The sequence below is a fragment of the Balaenoptera physalus genome (genome assembly GCF_965194825.1).
Source record: "Balaenoptera physalus genome assembly, chromosome: 10".
Classification (NCBI taxonomy): Eukaryota; Metazoa; Chordata; class Mammalia; order Artiodactyla; family Balaenopteridae; genus Balaenoptera; species Balaenoptera physalus.
Window position 1 is genome coordinate 5,585,221 of NC_138889.1, and position 19,219 is coordinate 5,604,439.

General features: G+C 44.0%; 1 long non-coding RNA gene across 3 annotated transcripts in view; it reads left to right on the forward strand.

The window, feature by feature from the left end:
• LOC309667630 overlaps positions 1-19,219 on the forward strand; it is a 101,185-nt gene that overhangs the window by 24,963 nt on the left and 57,003 nt on the right. The window lies entirely within an intron of this gene.

Here is a 19,219-nt window from a genome sequence, read left to right on the forward strand (position 1 = left end):
TCTACAGCACACTGATTTATTAACTCCTGGTTCACCTTAATGACCTTTTCTTCAGAGAGACTTGCTAACCCAGTGAATGCACTTCCACAGCCCCCCAAACACTGATTTCTGGATGTGCTCAAACTTGCCAACACTTGAGGGGATAGAAGATGGTGGTTTACAACCAAGAAGCCGAGAAGCTGTTAAACACTTAAAATTTACAGGGAGAAATGTTCATCCTATCCCATCTCTTAGCCAGGAAAGAAGATATGCATCTTCTCTCTCCATCACAGGAAGCCTAGTTTGAGCAAACGTCTTGATATAATTGCTTGACGCTTTCCAACCAGTCTCCCTAGACATATTTTTGGAGGCCTCCTATGGAACAATTAAGCAGCACAACTCAGCATGTAAGACAGTTTGAGGGAAGAGGGTGGGGAGGGAATAAGGAACTCAAGAAACCCAGGAAGCCAAGGCCTTGGGCCGGGGAGAGGTGAGTCCATGGAGGGTTGGGGAAGTTTAGCTTGTGTCTTTCCACTGGTCCACTGTGGGCCTTTCTGCACCTCACCCCAAGCCCGGGAGCAGATTTGTCCTGCCACCCATGCTGCTAACATCACCAGAGCCAAGTGAGGATGGTGCCCGTCTATCAGGAAAGCCCGACTCCTCCCCCACTGCCACCACGCCTACCCTCCAGTTACTTCCAGGGCCGGACATCACAGCCTGGAGGAACAGTGTCCGGAGGTGGAGGGAGGACACAGGAGGCGAGGGGAGGAGTTGCAGCCATGCGACCCTAGAAAGTGGTGTCAAGGCTCCTGGAAGGAAGGAGGTGGGAGGGAACCAGTGTTTACTGAGTACGTACTATGTGCCAAGAACTTGACACATAATCTTATTTAATCCCTGCAGAAATCTTGTGAGAGGTATTATTATCCTCTTTCTACCAATGAGGATACAAGAGGATCAGCAAGGTTAGGTAACTCGCCTGAGGTCACATGACAACTGAGGTGGAGCCAGAATTTGAATGCATGGCCTATGATTCCAAATCCTGTGTTCTTTGCACCAGCACTAGCACCCAGTGAGATCAGTTCCAAAGTGCTGACTGTGTCATTTGTCCTTTGTTACCTTGTGAACTTGAGCAAGCTGCTTAACTTTTCAGCTTCCTGGTCCGCAAAATGGGCCTCCGTGTAGTACCTACCTCAGGGGTATTGTAAGGATCAAGTGAGATGTGCATCTAAAGTGCTTAGAGCGATGCTCCGCATGTAAGAGTTCTCTAAACATCAGCCGCTGCCTTTACTTTTACTACAGATGCCACTGTCCCAATACCGGGGGAAAGGCACACACCCTCTCTGTGCCTCGGTTTTCTCATCTGTGAAATGAGTGGGTTGGACTAGAGGATGCCTCACCTTTCCAGTAAAAGTGAAATAAAATTTTATTTCCAGCCACAAAATCTGATTACTCTGCTTGGCATTTAGGTTCCCCTACTGGCTAGTCCGAGTTTTCCTGCCCGACCTGAACACCCCCCTGGGATCCCTTAGTTCTTACCGCCTGCCCTAAGCCTGGCACCCAGCTGGTTCTGGCCACCACCTAATTCCTTCAAGCCTCCACTCCTACTCTTTACCCTTCCTTGATTCTCCTTGCTTTCCTCTGCCAACCTGAATTCTATACTTCTTTCAAGGCCCAGGTTAAAACTCAACTCGTCCATGAAACCGTCGCTGGCAAACCCCACCCTGAGATGACTTCCCCTTCGTTTGAAATTCCCTCAGCTATTATGCCCACAGTCTGACTCACACTGATTCCAAATGGTTTATATTGTCTCATCTAAGTCTGTTTGATTTACCCGGTTCCCTAAAAGTAAACTCCCCAAGGGCAAGGCCCTTGTTTTCTACTTTGGTGTAGCCTCAGTAACACTGGCACTGTTTGGGTACCTGTTTGGTGAATTCGCGGCCCGTGTGTCGGTCATTCCCTCCTCTACCCGTGGCTGAGCGGGGGCGGGGGTTTGGGGGGACTTTCTGCAGGCTGCTTAGGAAGGTGAGCATTGTGGGCGGGTTACCTCTGCCCTCAAGGAGTTTGCAGGGGAAGAGGCAGATGTCTCAGTGTAACTGGGTACAGTGCATTATGATGAATTGTATCGCAGAGGTGCAGCGGAGGGACGGCCCTCTGCCTGCAGAGGGAGGGGAGGCTTCTGAAGAAGCGGAGCTCAAGAATGAGCAAGAGCCCGCCAAGAGAGGGAGGGGAGGGCATTTCCGAGGGTATAGAGAACAGGAGGGTGTGCACCCTGGGTGGTTAAGATGGATTAAAGGGTATATTTTAGGGGAGGGAAGCAGATCAGGGACAGCTGTAGGGACTGAAGTTGGAAATGTAGTTTTCAGTTATCCAAAGGCATATCTAGAGACTCCCAGGGGGGAGTCTGTATCCCCTGGGTCCAAATGAGGACCGTGTCAAAACGAGAAAATTCAGAGCTATGTAAAGAGCTTTATTTATTTATTTGGCATGAAAGTGCCCTTTTCTAAAAAAAAAGAAATCATGGTGATGCAAGTTGTTTGCTTTTCATTTCATTTCGTTTTGTTTTAACATCTTGACAAAATAAAGATCTGGCAGTTCTGTGCCAGAAGGGAAGTTTCCAGGTCCAGATTCGTGGAGCTGCTGCTAGAGAGTCATTGAGCTATCTGGAAATAAGGAGCAAGGACAAGGTCGATTAAACTCTTAGGAGGACGGGCGAAGGTTTCGGACTTCTCCGTAATTGCTGCTGATGAGGATCGCAGATGTGGCGGTGCCCCCAGTGGAGCTGCAGGGGAGCCGAGGGCAGAGGCGGTTTGCTCTGTTTTGATGGCTTTAATCCCTGCTCTCCCTTGTGAGAGGTGTGAGCTATACGAGGTGCCTCTCCGTCCTCCTCTGCTTGGTGCTCCTGCCCCCTCCCTGGGAGGGAGTAGAATGTGTCCGAGCTCTGCGTGCCGCTCAGACTTTATCGCCCATCTTCCTGCCGTTCAAAGCGAGGGCTGACAACTGTGATTTCTCATCTCCAGGTGCAAAGGAAATTGCCCCTTGTAAGTGTCTGCGCGTCTCAGCTCCCCCCCTCCCCCCAGGGCTGTTTCAGTGTCTGTCAGTTGAATTTGCACTAATGAGATTATAAAGTCGGTGTGTTGAAACGTTCACAAATTTTTGCCCAGATCAGTTTGAAATTCCGAAGGTAAGAACTTGCCTGAATCAATATAGTAGTAATTTCAAATCTTGAGCTGTCCTGTTAGGGCATTTCAGTCATTTCTTGGAAACAAGAGAGCCGTTGGGGGCCCCCCTGAAACAAAGGTATGTGAAGAGGGCTGTGGGGCGGCTGGGCTGCTCAGGTGGGAAGGGGGTTTCAAGTCCTCTGCGGCGACGTTCAGTTTGCTCAGTAATCTCCTACTCTAGTTGGGGTTTTACTCTACAGATGGTTTGCCCAAGGCCTCGCAGCAGTTTTGGTCGAAAAAGTAAGCAATCGTGACAAAAGGAACTGGGGGGGGGGGGCGCATCCCAGAGGGCAACAGGGAAGATGCAACCTGGGGAGGGTGCACCTACTAGCGGGAGATGACAGAGGGCTGCTTCTGAAATGGGTTTTCGAATCTCTGGCCCCTGGAGATACGGGCAGAGGTACTGAGTCAATTGGGGGGCCTGGAGGCTGGCAAGGAGGGGGCAAATGAGAATTCGTTGTTGCTGAGGCAACCACAGCTTAGAAGAAGCAGCTGAGGCTTATGGAAACAGCGGAGACCTGAATCCTTGTCTTAGGTCCACTGTGTGACTTTGGGCAAGTGGCACCACCCTCCTGGGCCTCAGTTTCCCCAGAATAAAATGAGGACAGGACACTGCTGAGGTCCCTTCCAGCTCTATTTCCATTCTGAGACTCTAAGCAAAAGAGTCCTGCTTCCCCCTTTTGTTCCCTCCTGAGATGCAAGCTCCCTGAATCTGGGGCTGAAACTCTGTCCCGGGCTGAGCTTTGGGTTCCTAGGGAGCAGGGCCCTGGGGGGAGGGGAGGGGGAGGGCTTGAGCCAAGTGGAGGCAGCGGGGGACCCAGCTGCACACGCACCAATAACAGCTCAGCAGAAGACCAAGAGCAGCCCGGTGAGGGACGGCATTCTGCGCTCCAGTGCTCTGGAACAAATGGTGCCCAGAGGCAGCCCTGCGTGCTCCATACATGAGCAGGTGAAATTTGGGAAGTTAAGCTAGTTGTAGAAGAATCTTCCCTCTCGTGTACACACACACACACACACACACACACACACACACACACCAGCTTCAGGCACACCTCTGGGTCTTTGGTCCTGTTCTCCTATTTATGGGCTCCTCCCATTTGCCCCTCAACCTTTTCCAATTTTACTCACAGACAGAGGCCCTAACCCCTCATCCAGAATCCTTTTCTTGTGTTGATGGCTCTTGTGGACAAAGCAGAGACAAGTTGTAGGCCTCCCTCTGTCCTCTCCCCACTATACAGAATGACCTTGTCTAGATAAAGAGCTATTCATTGTCTCCCAGAGTAGCAAGATGCTGGGTAAAAATCAGAAGGAAATCCTGACACACGTTACAACTTAGATGAACCTTGAAGACGTTATGCTAAGTGAAATAAGCCAGTCATACAAGGAAAAATATTGCTGATTCTACTTACGTGAGGTCCCCAGAGTAGTCAAAGTCATAAAGACAAGAAAGTATAGGCACTTCCCTGGTGGCGCAGTGGTTAAGAATCCACCTGCCAATGCCGGGGACATGGGTTGGAGCCCTGGTCTGGGAAGATCCCACATGCCACAGAGCAACTAAGCCCACGTGCCACAACTACTGAGCCTGCACCCTAGAGCCCGCGAGCCACAACTACTGAGCCCGCGTGCCACAACTACTGAAGCCTGCCCGCCTAGAGCCCGTGCTCCACAACAAGAGAAGCCACGGCAATGAGAAGCCCGCGCACCACAACGAAGAGTAGCTCCCACTCACCACAACTAGAGAAAAGCCTGCGAAGACGCAACACAGCCAAAAATTAAAAAAATAAATAAATAAACTAAATAAATTTAAAGAAGAGGTGGGTTTGGAGGGTGAAGTAAGAGGACAGAAATAATTGGGGTTGATAGGAATGTGCAGCTGTGCTCTGATAGCTAAGGAAGGAGCAGAGAACTGTGGGGAAAGAGACAGTGGACGGGAGCTAAGGCTGCCTGTGTCAGTGGTGAACACAGCTCGTTGGAAGAAGCCAGTTCAGAATGTGAATGGCTCATGTTTGCCAGCCACAGCACTGGAAGTCCACGGGAACCAAGGTTCGTTGAGACCTTGGGAAGATGAAACTCTCTTATCTCTTTTACTCTCTGTCTCTGATTCCTGTTGATCTATGTCACTTCCCGTCATCCTTTTCCATTGGCCCCAGAAGCTTGCCAGGGACACCCTGCTAATTAATTGCCCCTGGCCTGTAAGCACAAGTGTGCTTTTGTCCAGATTCCTAGGTCTGGGGAAAAACCAGTTTTTGGCTCTCGTGGCATCCCTGCTGGTGCTGGTTCCAGAAGCCTTTGTGCCTAGGACTTTCCTGGGACATCAGATTACTGTGCCGTTATTTCATTTAGCATTTATTGGACACCTACCTCAGGGCGGAAAGTGACCTTGGAAGTCATCTAATCCAGCGCTCCTGAAATGTCCGTGTGCATGTGAACCACCAGGGGATCTTGTTAAAGTACAGCTTCTGATGCAGTAGGTCTTGGGCGAGGCGGGGCCTGAGGTTTTGTGGCTCTGACACTTGCAGGGGAGGTCGATGCCGCTGAGCCCTGAACCACACTCTTAAGCAGCAAGAATCTCGTCCAGCGATGCTCAGCCCCGACTACACACTAGTATCATCTGCTGAGCTTTTGAAAAATATGGCAGCCTGGGCTTCACTCCCAGATATTATCATTTAGTTGGTCTGATACAGCCAGTCTTTGTTTAAATTGCTCCCCAGTTGATGCTGGTGAGTAACAAGTATTGAAAACTATAGCTCTGGTCGAATACCTTGATTTTACATCTCTCTTATTGAAACTATCAGAAAAAACCCCACCTTCTGTGCCCCACCTGTCCCTCCAGTTGACCTGGAATTTAATTTCCTGTTGTAAGAAAATTAGCTGTTGTAATATCATATAATAATAAAACATAACATTTATTGAGTATTAGTATATGGTAGGCATCATTCTAAGTACCTTACATTTAAATCTCATAATACTCCATGAGGTACATATTATTATAATCATCCTCATTTTTTAAGTTTTATTTTATATGGGAGTATAGTTGATTTACAATGTTGTGTTAGTTTCAGGTGTACAGCTAAGTGATTCAGTTACACATATACATATATCCATTGTTTTTCAGATTCTTTTCCCCTGTAGGTTATTACAGAATATTAATTAACATTCCCTGTGCTATACAGTAGGTCTTTGTTGATTATCTGTTTTATGTATAGTAGTGTATATATGTTAATCCCATACTCCTAATTTATCCCTCCACATTTCCCCTTTGGTAACCGTAAGTTTGTTTTCAAAGTCTGTAAGTCTGTTTCTGTTGTGTAAATAAGTTCATTTGTATCATTTTTTTAGATTCCACGTATCATATGATATTTGTCGTTGTCTGAGTTACTTCACTTAATGTGGTAATCTCATCCATGTTGCTGCAGATGGCATGCTTTCCTTCTTTTTGCTGGCTGAGTAGTATTCCACTGTGTGTATGTACCGCAACTGCTTTACCTCATCTTTTTTATATTGATAGATGTGAAAATAGGTAGTCTGTTTCTTGTAATATCTTACACAGTGTGGTATCCAGTGGAGGGAGAAGAATCTTCAAACTAAAGTCTAAATAAAGCATCATGAGATGCCCCCGAACCAAGCATACTATAAGATAAAATCCACTGGTTTGGCAATTGCTATTAGTTTGGATGTTATGTATTATTATGGTTCTCCTTTGTGCATGGACTATTCTCAAGTTAAAGAAGTCTTACTGGCCAGAGCGGGGAATAGTGGCAATTTCATATGGTTCAGCCAAAATCGATTCAGAGAATTTCAGAGTCGGAAGTTTTTTGAGACTATCAGGCCCTCTTTCAAATATCTGAATGCCCTTTATGTCGCCCTGTCAATGATTGCTCAACTTCTGTTCAAGCACCTCTGGTGTCAGGGAACCCATTACCTTACAGGGCAGTCAATTCTGGTTTCAGATCATTCATATTGTTAAGGTTCTTACTTAGAATGAGTTCAAACCATGACAGTGTGATTTCTTTTTTTTTTTTTTTAAATTAATTAATTAATTTATTTTTGGTTGTGCTGGGTCTTCGTTTCTGTGCGAGGGCTTTCTCTAGTTGCGGCAAGCGGGGGCCACTCTACATCACGGTGCACGGGCCTCTCACTATCGCGGCCTTTCTTGTTGCGGAGCACAGGCTCCAGACGCGCAGGCTCAGTAGTTGTGGCTCACGGGCCTAGTTGCTCCGCGGCATGTGGGATCTTCCCGGACCGGGGCTCGAACCCGTGTCCCCTGCGTCGGCAGGCGGATTCTCAACCACTGCGCCACCAGGGAAGCCCGACAGTGTGATTTCTACCAGAGGCTCTGCTCCCTGGAGTCACACGCACTGGTTCCTCTTCCATTTAACAGCTTTGCTTTAAGCGATTTCAAACAGTTATTACATCTTCCTATGTCTTCTTTTTCTCCAAATGAGGTATCATTTTTAAGATCCCGTGACGTAACAAGCCGTTCGCCCTCCTGGTCTCTCTCCTCTGAGTGCCCTCCGTGTTACTGAGGACCAGTTAAAAGCCCAGTTCCCTCCACGTGGAGTTCGATGGGCTGCCGCCTCACTTTCCTTGGACACCCACTTTCGATTAATGATACGTACCGAGGAGCATGCCAACCAAGAACACAGAGCTCGTGGTTGACCTTGGCAACCCCAGTCCAGCTTCCCTCTGGGCCTCACGACACCCTAAGGCAGAGGTGGTGACAGCCAGATATTCATTTTGTACCTCCTCCCACAGCTGGTTTTGGCTGGGATGCAGCACTGACCGAGGATATCTGAGGGGCTTCCAGACTGGCACTTTCTCTGAGTTGCCACATCGTGGGGCCCTGAGAAAGGAGCTGCACCTCTTTATTAGCAGAGCCCCCAGGAGGCCCACCAAACACGCAGGTGTTCAGATGCCTCCCTGCTGTGCCCCCTGACACTCAGGAGGCACTGTCAGCCCTCTGGACCCCCCTCCTCTTTTTACGACAAAGCCTATATCAGACAGATTGATCTCTCCTGCCAGCATCTCCCAGGATGCCGCCTTTCTGTCACTTGTTTGTCTTCATCAGGTTTCAAGGATCTGGGTGTTTCTGTGTGTTATCTATTTTAGACTGAAGGAAATAGGCTGATTCCCTTGGAAGCAGTTCAGCAAATAGCTGGGCTCAGAATGAGCTCCTTCCTATTTCAGAACCTTTCTACCCACTACGCTGGGACTACTGGCTGCCCTGGGGCTGCAATGAGCTGTTCTGGGCAAACCATACCACACCATACCACGCCACGCCACACCACACATCACACCATACCATACAATATGATACCATACCATACCTCCCATACCTGACCAGAGGGGTGATGGGCACTGCTCATCGTGCTTGGATGCCCATCGCTCAAGCCAGATGTGACCAATCAGCCACCCTGAGTCGCCCACAGCTCTTCATTGCTTGAAGCAAGGGAAGGGGATGACCAATAAACACGTGAAAAGATGTTCAGCATCATTAGCCAATGGGGAAATGCAAATTAAAACCACAATGAGATACCAGTTCACACCCACCAGGATGACTAAAATAGATGATAACAAATGTTAGTTAAGATGAGGTGAAATTGGAATTTATACATTGTTGAGAATGGAAATGGTGAGTGTAAAATAGTGCAGACACTTTAGAAAACAATCAGACAGTTCCTCAACATGTCAAACAGAGAGTTACTATATGACCCAGCATTTTCATCCTGTGTGTATACCCAGAAGAAATGAAAACATAATCCCCACAAAAACATGTACACGAACATTCATAGCAATATTATTCGTAATAGCAAAAGGTAGAAAATAACCCACATGTCCAAATGGATAAATAAAAATGTGCTGTGTTCAAGCAATGGAATATTATTCAGAAATAAAAAGGAATGAAGTATGGAAAGACATCCCATCTTCATAGATTGGAAGACTTAATACTGTTAAAATGGCAATAATCCCCTAAGTAATATGTAAATCCAACACAATCTCTATCAAAATCCCAGCTGGAATTTTTGAAGAAATTGACAATCTGGTTCTAAAATTCGTATAGAAATGCAAGAAACCCAGGATGGTAAAAACAATATTAAACAAGAATAAAGTTGGAGGACTCTCACGTCCTGATTTCAAACTTACTACAAAACTATAGTAATCAAGACAGTGTGGTCCAGGAATAAGACGTATAGGATAAAGGAATAGAACTGAGAGTCCAGAATAAACCTTTACATTTATGGTCAGCTGGATTTTAAAAAGGGTGTCAAGACAAATAGGAGAAAAAAAATTTTTTTCCACAAATTGTGTTAGATATTCACATGCAAAAAAATGAAGTCAGACCTTTACCTCTTTGTGAGCTTGGATTATTCAGTGGTTTCTTAGATATGACACCAAAAAGCACAAGAAACAAAAGATAGATAAATTGGACTTCACCAAAATTTAAAACTTTTGTGCTTCAAAGGACACCATCAAGAGAGTGAAAAGACAACACAGAATGGGAGGAAATATTTATAAATTGTATGTTTGATAAGGGACTTTTATATATAGAATACATAAGGAATTCACACACATCAATAACAAAAAGACAACCAAGTTTAAACAATGAACAAAGGATCTGAATAGACATTTCTCCAAGACACATATACAAGTAAGCACATGAAAATATGTTCAACATCATTAGTCACTAAGGAAATTGCAAATCAAAGCTACAGTGAGATACCACTTCACACCAACTAGGCTGGCTAAAGTTAAAAAGACAAACAATAGCCAGTGTTTGAGAGGATGTGGAGAAACTGAACCCTTATACGCCGCTGGTGGGAACGTAAAGGAGTGTGGCCACTTCAGAAAGCAGGCTGGCAGCCCCGCAAAATGTTAAGCATAGAGGTACCGCATGACCCAGCAGTTCCACTCCTGGGTATATGCCCAAGGAAATGAAAACATCTGTCTGCACCAAAACGTGGACACGAATGGTTACAGCAAAAATATTCACAATAGCCAAAAGGTGGAGACAACCCAAGTGTCCATCAACTTGTGAATGGATAAATGAAGTGTAGTATAACGATACAATGGAATATTATCTGGGCATAAAAAGAAATGGAGTACTGATTCATGCCTCAACATGTATGAACCTTGAAATCATTATGCTAAGTGAAAGAATCTAGTCACAAGACAACAGATTATATAATTGCATTAATGTGATGTGTCCAGAGTAGGGAGATTTATAGACACAGAAAGTAGATTTGCATATAATAGTATTATATATAGTACATTTATATAGACAGAAAGTGGTTGCCTAGGGCTAGAGGGTATGGGAAATGATAGCTAAAGGATATGGCATTTCTTTTTGAGGTGATTGATGTGCAAATCTGTGAATATACTAAAAGCCATTGAATGTCATCCTTCAAATGGGTGAATTGTATGGTTTGTTACTTAACTCTCAATAAAGCTGCTAAAAACAAAAAGTGTAGAAAATCATTCTGACTAAAAATGAGTAAATCATCATTAATGTAACAGTTTGGCTCTGCTTGCTGCTGGCTATGTGACATTGGGCTGGGTGACTTCTGTTCTCTACCTTGGTCTCCTTTTTTATGAAATGGGAGAAGCCATGTCTAATTCACGGTCCCCTTTTGCCTCTTGCCTGCCCTCATCTCTCTGCCTCTAGTTTCTCCTCCCAGTCATTCTAACTTGCACACATCTTCACTGAAGTTTTCTTACCGCACAGGTCAGATCACACCTCTCCATGCTTCAGACCTTTAGTGGCTCCCTGCTACTGAATAAAGGACAAACACCTTCCCCTACCGTTGATCACACATGCCTTCCCTCCGCCGGGCTTCGCCATCTTCCTAGCTCCTTGGGCACTTTGCACAGAGACCAAAGCAGGCTATTCTCCTTTCTCCAAACTGAAGGACTGCTTCCTGCCTCCACAAACTGACTCACATTGATCCTTGTGGCTGTCACAATCTGCCCAACCTGCACAGTCCGGCTCAGTGCCAGCCCGCCTCTGACTCCTGTCTTGCTGGGATCTCGGGCCCAGCACTCACCTTCTCTGGTCCTGCTTTCCTTTCCTATAAAACGATGCAATTGGACTACCTGGATGTTCTGAGGAATAAGAATTCCAGGTTCATAAAAAGGTGCTCAGCATCACTAATCATGAGGGAAATGCAAATCAAACCACAGTGTGATATCACCGCACACCTGTCAGAACGGCTGTCATCAAAAAGACAAGAACTAACGTGTTGACGAGGATGTGGAGAAAAGGGAGCCCTTGTGCGCTGCTGGTGGGGATGTAAATTGGTTCAGCCGCTATGGAAAGTAGAACGGAGAGTCCTCAAACAGTTAAAAATGGGACTACCATATGATCTAGCAACTCCACTCCCGAGTGTTTATCCAGAGAAAACAAAAACACTCAAAAACGTATATGTACCCCTATGTTCGTTGAAACGTTATTTACAGTAACCAAACTATGGAAACAACCTAAGTGTCCGTCAATGGATGAATAGATAAAGAAAATGTGGTGTATTCACCTAATGGAATATTATTCAGCCATAAAAAAGAAGGAAATCTTGCCATTTGTGACAAAATGGTTGGGCCTTGAGGACATTATGCTGAGTGAAATAAGTCAGAGGAAGACAAATACCGTATGATCTCACTTATGTGGAATCTAAAAAACAAACAAATCCCAAAATGAGCTCACAGATACAAAGAACTGATGGCTGGTTGCCAGAGGCTGGGGTCGGAGGGGTGAGCGAAATGAGTGAAGGGGGTCCAAAGGTACAATCTTCCAGTTATAAATAAATAAATCCTGAGGGTATGATGTACAGCATGGTGACTATAGTTAACAACACTGTATCGTGTATTTAAAAGTTGCTAAGAGAGTAGATCTTAAAAGTTCTCATCACAAGAAAACAAATTCTAACTATGTGTGGTGACAGACGTTACCTAGACTTACTGTGGTGATTCACATTTGCAAATACCAGATCAGTATGTTGTACACCTGAAACTCGTGTAATGTTATATGTCAATTATATCTCAATTTTAAAAATTAGGGGGAATTCCCTGGCTGTCCAGTGGTTAAGACTTCGCCTTCCAATGAAGGGGGTGCAGGTTCGATCCCTGGTTGGGGAGCTAAGATCCCACCTGCCTCGTGGCCAAAAAACCAAAACATAAAACACAGAAGCAGTATTGTAACAAATTCAATAAAGACTTTAAAAAATGGTTCACATTAAAAATTAGGAAAATAAAAGAATTCCTTGGGATGTTCATAGGTTTTTTTCAAAAGAGGGTGGCATGGTCAAGTAAGTTTGGGAAACCCTAACCGCGGACCTTCTCAGAGCCTTTAATTTGCTCATGGGCATTGTGAGCTGCCCAGAAGGGGACATGAGTTGCAAACTTGCCCAGGATTTAAAGCTACACACGTGCTTGAACACACACACACACACACACACACCACACACCACACACACACACACACACACACACACACACACACACACACACACACACTCTTTAAAGGAATATCTTGCCCTACAGAATACACACAGGAAATGCTAGACTAGTTAACAGTAAGTATCCTTCTGAATCTAAAAGATAAAAACAAAAATTAATATCTAAAAATTGCTGCCTTTCTGAGACCTTTCCCACCCTTGAAGCTATCTGACCCCTCTGACTCTTAGAATAACTTATGTGTCTCTTGTGGAGCACATATCATTCTACTTTATAAAGTGAAAAAAATTCATTTTGATTTGTGTCCAGCATAGTTTAGTGAAAAAACAAACAAACAAACAAAAAAACAGAACTTGGAGTTAAATAGAGTAGCTGGGTTCAGATCCTGGCTCTGTAACCAGCCTGCTCTAACTTTGGGAAAATCAAAATCTCAGAGCCTCAGTTTCCTCATCCTGAAAACGGGAACACTCGAACCTCATCTAGAGGATGCGAGGGGGAAACTAATAGACACCAGGCCCTGGGCATCGTCCACTCACTGGAAACTGTCATTATTATCATTATCTCTGAATGGATTCCCTCCCTGACTCACTGTAAGCTCCTTGAGGGCCTCACCACACCCCAGCCTCCTGTGTACCATCCCGGGGCCTCTGTGCTTCCGAGCACAAAGTATAATTGTCATAAACATTGAATGAAGTTAATTCTGTTAAAGTTAATTAATTGTGGGCTTTTCGGGAAGAAAGTCGGCATTTCCACTTTCTGCTGAGGCCGTTGGGTTTGGGGTCCTGGCGCTTTTCTGTTGAGTGACCTTCACGCAGGTTTGTGCAAGATCCACGTTTTCTTTTTACTGGGGGTTAGGATTCCTTCTAGCCCAATGCCAGGGCAGCTCAGAGAGAGGAAACTAAGAAAGAAGCAAGGCCAAGGAATTGGGGCAGCAAATTCTATGCAATTTGTATATATTTTCTTCCATGTGAAGCCCCAGGAGTCTCCTAAGTCCCCCTTGGGTGCCGTGGGTGGAACATGGGACGGCATGTGACCCTGCAGGCACCACTCACATTAGCTGCATTCGAACTCGCCGGTGTTTTCTGATGATTTCTCACGAAGGACATTAGGGCTAAATCACGTCTGGCTCTTGATCTTGAAGCATATGCAGTTTATAGGGAAGACTAGACTTCCAGGCACGAAGAGTAAGAAAATTCAGAAGCTGGCAGGCTTCCCTTGAATCCTTTGATTCAGCTAAGTTCCTTTGTTCTCTGCACCAAGCAGCCCTTACCGCCGCTGTTTTAACACTCTACTTGCCATTCTTTGTTTAATCTGTCTTCCGTGCTAGGGTGTAAACTCCACGAGGCAGGGGCTGTGTCTTCCTTCCCGCCCTGTCACCGATACCTGCCGTAGCTCTGCTCAGGTGCTCGCGCAATCCTGCACGCATTCAACAGTTGGATTGAAACTAGAGCGTGAAGTTCAACCTCTGTTAGACTCTGTGCCAGAGGTAAATTGTTAGAGAATTCAGAGAAGGGAGAGTTCCACAGAGGGGCTGAGACTCCAGAGGGTCCTGTACGATTTGGGGTGGTGTTGGGAAAGGGAGAAGGCAGGTTTGCGGAAGCAAGCGTGGATACTGTCTGTGCTGGAACAGTCACTGCCCAGCACAGGGCCTTGTAACACATGCTTTCTGAGCTCAGCTTGCAGGCATTTCCTCGATGTTATTAGGAAGAGAAGGAGGGAGGAGCAGAGAAACAGCAGATGGGGGGCGCCCTGCATTCAGCCTCCGCTCTTGCTGTCACACGCCGTGCCCCCAGCCCGAGGCTCCACGCTGGGATTCCAGCTCGGCGTGTGGCTCTTGCTAACAGGACCGTAACCTGTGACTGGTCTGGAACAGCAGGGGAAACCGCAGGAGACCGTCTGGCAGGCTGGGCATCTTCATCTGCTGGCAAAGGGAGGATTGATAGAGTAATTTGTCTTGTTACAGGAGAGCCCCATGGCAAGAAAATGGGAAAGCCATCAGCTTAGCTAGTGGGGGATCAGGTCCCACAGAGAAGGCTCCCATTTCTGTCGACTTCCTCCATCTGTGACTTGGCACCCCTGCCTACAGCTAAGAAGCCTGCTCACCTGTGCTTTGTGCAGAATAGCCATGGCTGCCTTGCTCCACCTAAAGCAGCCAACTGATGCAGTATCACCCTGGCAAAAGCACCCATTCTCCTTGACTCCATCCACCGCTGGCCAGGTGTGTGAACTTGGGCAAATCACAGCCTTTAGTCCTGTGCCTGCAAGAGAGTCAGCACTCAATAAATGCGGCTATTATACTTAATAATAATAATATCATTGCAGACAACTCTAGAAAGATAGCCGAGGTTTAGGGCAGATAACTTTTGTTAAGTTTTTGTCTCTGTGTTTATCTCTCTACCCTGACACAAGCTCTCCGGGTCAGAGAAGGGACCTAGATAAAGGATGCCTCCCAGGGCTGCTCTCTTGAAAGAGTTTCTCAAACTTACAGAAAAGCTTCATGAACAATATGAAGAGCTTTTCTTCCTAAACCATCTGAGAACACAGACCTTAGGCCCCATCACCCCCAGTTCTTTAGAATTTTCTGTAAGCAAGGGCTTTCCTCTACACAACCACCAGAGTCAGGAAATCAGCATTGCTGCATTACAACAGAGGCCATCTGACCCTTGGGCACCATCCCAGTTTCAACAGTTGGCCCAGTAATGAATGACCTTTACAGAGAAATGATTCAGTCTAGGATCTCACGTTGCGTTTAGTTGTCAAATCTTTTCATTCTTCTTTAATCTGGAACAGTTCCGTGGTTTTTCCTTGACTTTTATGACCTTGACATTTTTGAAGATTACAGGCCAGTTCTTTTTAGAAAACCCCTCAGTTTGGGTTTGTCTGATATTTCCTCTCTTGATTGGGTTCATGCATCTTTGACAGGAATATCGCAGCAGGATGCTGGGTTTTCTTATTATATCCTAGCCAGTGATGCACAATTTAAATATGACCCATTACGGATGGTGTGCCTTTTGATCATTTGAGTAAGGTGCTATCTGCCAGGCTTCTCCACTGTAAAATCATTCTTTTGCTCATTGTAGACAATAAGTAATTCGGGAGGAGGGGACGATTTTGAGACTACAAATATCCCATTCCTCGTCAAACTTTACGTTTATTTATCTATTTGTATCAGTTTGGATACAGGGTTTTCTGTTTTTTCCCACTGAATATATTTACTTATTTGGTCAATCCCTCTGTATGTAAGCAATCTCCAGTTGCTGCCTCTTCTTCACCTTCTTATGCAGAGTTCTTTTTTTAAAAAATTTTATTGGAATATAGTTGATTTACAATGTTGTGTTAGTTTCAGGTGTACAGCAAAGTAAATCAGTTATACATATACATACATCCAGTCTTTTTTAGATCCTTTTCCCATGTAGGTCATTACAGAGTATTGGGTAGAGTTCCCTGTGCTGTACGGTAGGTCCTTATTAGTTATCTATTTTATATACAGTAGTGTGTATGTGTCCATATCCCAATGCAGAGTTCTTCCCACACAGACTGTGGCATCCTGTGCTGGGTCACCCCTTCCCCACGTGGACTCCTCCTCATCCTGCTCAGGCTCTGACTCTGCTCTGGGCTCCCTCATCCCGCCCCACACCACTGCATGGATGCCTACCCTGGTCAGCCCTTCTTGATGGCTTTCGTACTGAATTGTTAAAAAAAAAGAAAAAAGAAAGGAAGAGCCCTAATTCAAGAGTGAGACACACACACACCCTGCCCCAGGTTTTCCACGGATCTGGTACAGAAAGCAAGCTGGTGAGGGGAATAAAAAACAGCTACTTACCAACAGGCAAAGCTGGTTAATGGTGGTAAAAGTCCAGATACGTTTACAGAAAGAAGAAGATTCTGAAATGACCCAAGGTGGGATTCTGGGGTGCTAGTAATGTCCTATAATGTAATTGCCATTGGCAGGTAAAGTTATTGAGGGCATTGGATTGCCAGTGTTCTCTCTTTGAGAGAATGATGTTACAAATAATGAGGAATGACGTGTGAGTGTAGATTGTGGCAGGAAAGACTCAGGCTTTCCCACTTAGCGCGCACATGAACTTTGTGATAAAATCATGGATCAGATCTGGGGCCTGCATAGCCATTTTACAAATGAGGAAACTGAGGCCAGAGAAAGGTGATGATTATTCAACATCACACAGATGAGAGCTCAGATTTCCTGACTGCTAAATAGGACTCCTTCCGCTGCAATTTCAAAAGCAGTACATTTTTTTCTTATACTTTTCTTAAATTTCTTCTCATCATACTGTTGTCCCAAGTCTTCCTTTCACAGCCCAGCCTCATTTGTAAATGAACTTTTTATTTATGCACTGTAAACATAGAGAAAAATAAAAGATCGTAAGTTTCAGCTCAATGCGTTTTCACAAGGTGGACACATCAGTGTAACCAATTAAGAAATAGATCAAGAAATAGACCATTACTAGAACCCAGAAGCCCCCCCCCCAAGCCCCTCCTATCACTATCCACCTCTTCCCTAAAGAAAAATTTTCAGACATTTGCAGATTTTCCACTTTTTTCTGTTATAGCTTTTTAACTTAATCCTACTCCGGGCAGACTATTCACTGAATGTTTCAATCCTTTGACATTTACTCATAATTCTTTATGGCTCAGGATAGGGTCTGTTTGGTAAATGTTCCATTTCCTTTGAAAAGAATGTATGTCTTGAAGTTAATGGGTTTAGAGTTCTATATATGTCAATTATATCGAGTTTATTAATCATGTTGTTCAAATATTCTCAAACCTTATTGATTATTGTGTCTGCTTGTTCTATTGATTATAGAACGAGGTGTGTTAAAGTCTCCCACTTTAAACTTTCTGTGTCCTTGTATTTAAGGTGTGTCTCTTGTAAACAGCATATGACTGTTTTGTTTTGTTTGGAATACAGCTTAACGATCTTTACCTTCTATTGATATTTGAGTGTTTAGACCATCACATTTATTATAAACAATGACTATTTCAGCTTATATGTATTATCTTACTATTTATTTTCCATTTGTACCACCTGTTCTATGTCCCTTTTTTTCTCTCCTTTTTTTGCCTTATTTTAGATTATTCAACTTTTGTTATATTTTAACTGTCTAATAACTTGTTAGCTATATATTCTTTTACTATTCTTTTAGTGTTTCGCCTTGAGATTGCAAGATGCATTTTGGATTTATTAGAACCTAACATAAAATAGGATTTTCACCTTCCCAAACAGTGCTATAATCTTAAAATCCCTTGATTCAATTTACCCTCCTCTTACCTTTTTAAAATTATAGTCATGCATTTAAATTCTATATCTATTTTACACTTAATGAGAAATTATTGTTATTGCTTTATCATCTATATTAATTTAAATGTGCTCACATATTAATGGTTTACATTGTTCTTAATTCCTTCCTTCATTTTTCCGTTTCTGCCTGGGAGCATTTTTCCTTCTGCCTTAAGGACTTTTTAGAATTTCTTTCAGTGAAACTCTTCCAGCTACAAATTTTCTCAGTTTTTGCTTGTAAATGTTATTTTGCCTTCATTTTTGAAGATTATTTTAACTGTGTAAATAATTTCTGGTTGGCAGGATTTTTTGGTTTTGTTTTCTTTTGGTACTTTAAAGGTGTCCTCTGGATTTTTTTCTTTCAGTAACTCTGTTTTGTTTTTTTTCCTTTCATTGCTTTAAAGATGTCTTCAGCAGTTTCATTTTCTTCTGGCTGCTATTGTATGAGCTGAGTCAGCTGTCAGTCTTAGTTTTGCTCTTTTCTTGAAGGGGATGTGTTTTTATTTTCCTCTGGGTGTTTTTAATATTTTCTCTTTATCTTTGGTTTTTAATAATTTTACTTTGATGTGCCTAAATGTGGTTTTCTTTGTATTTATCCCTCTACTGGTTTCTTTTTCTTATTTAGTCTATCTTATATGTTTTGATGTTTTTTAAAAAATTCTTGGTCATTATCTCAAAATATTTTTCTGTGCATTCTGTCTTTCCTCCCCCTCAGAGACTCCAGTTATTTATATTTAAAATTTTCGTCATGTTTCATACGTCTGTTATTTTCTATACTTTTCCCTCTTTTAAAATATCTGTGCATAAGTCTATTGTCTGCTCTAGCTGGGTCTGTCTTCAAGCACACGAATCCTCTCTTCAGCTGTGTCCAACCTGCTCTTTGAACCATCTACGGATTTCTTAATTTCCATTATGGCATTTTTCACTTTTAGAATTCTACTTGATATTTTTCAAGATTCTGTTTCTATGGTAGATTTCCTGTCTTGTCATCTGTTTTCTTGAATATAGTGATAGTTATTTTAAAGTCTGTCAGATAATTCCTATCTGGATCACCTGTGTATATATTTCCATTTTCTGTTTTTTCCCTTGGTTCTATTTCTGATAAGTATTTATTGGATGTTGGATATTGGATATGTAATATTGTAGAGGCTCTGAATGACCATCTCTCTCTCTAGAGAAGAGTTACTCTATCCTGTCCCAGGCAACCAAGGACCAGATCTCCTCAATCCAACATGAATTAGGTTGACTTGAGGCACCTTTGCAGTCTTTGTAAGACTCT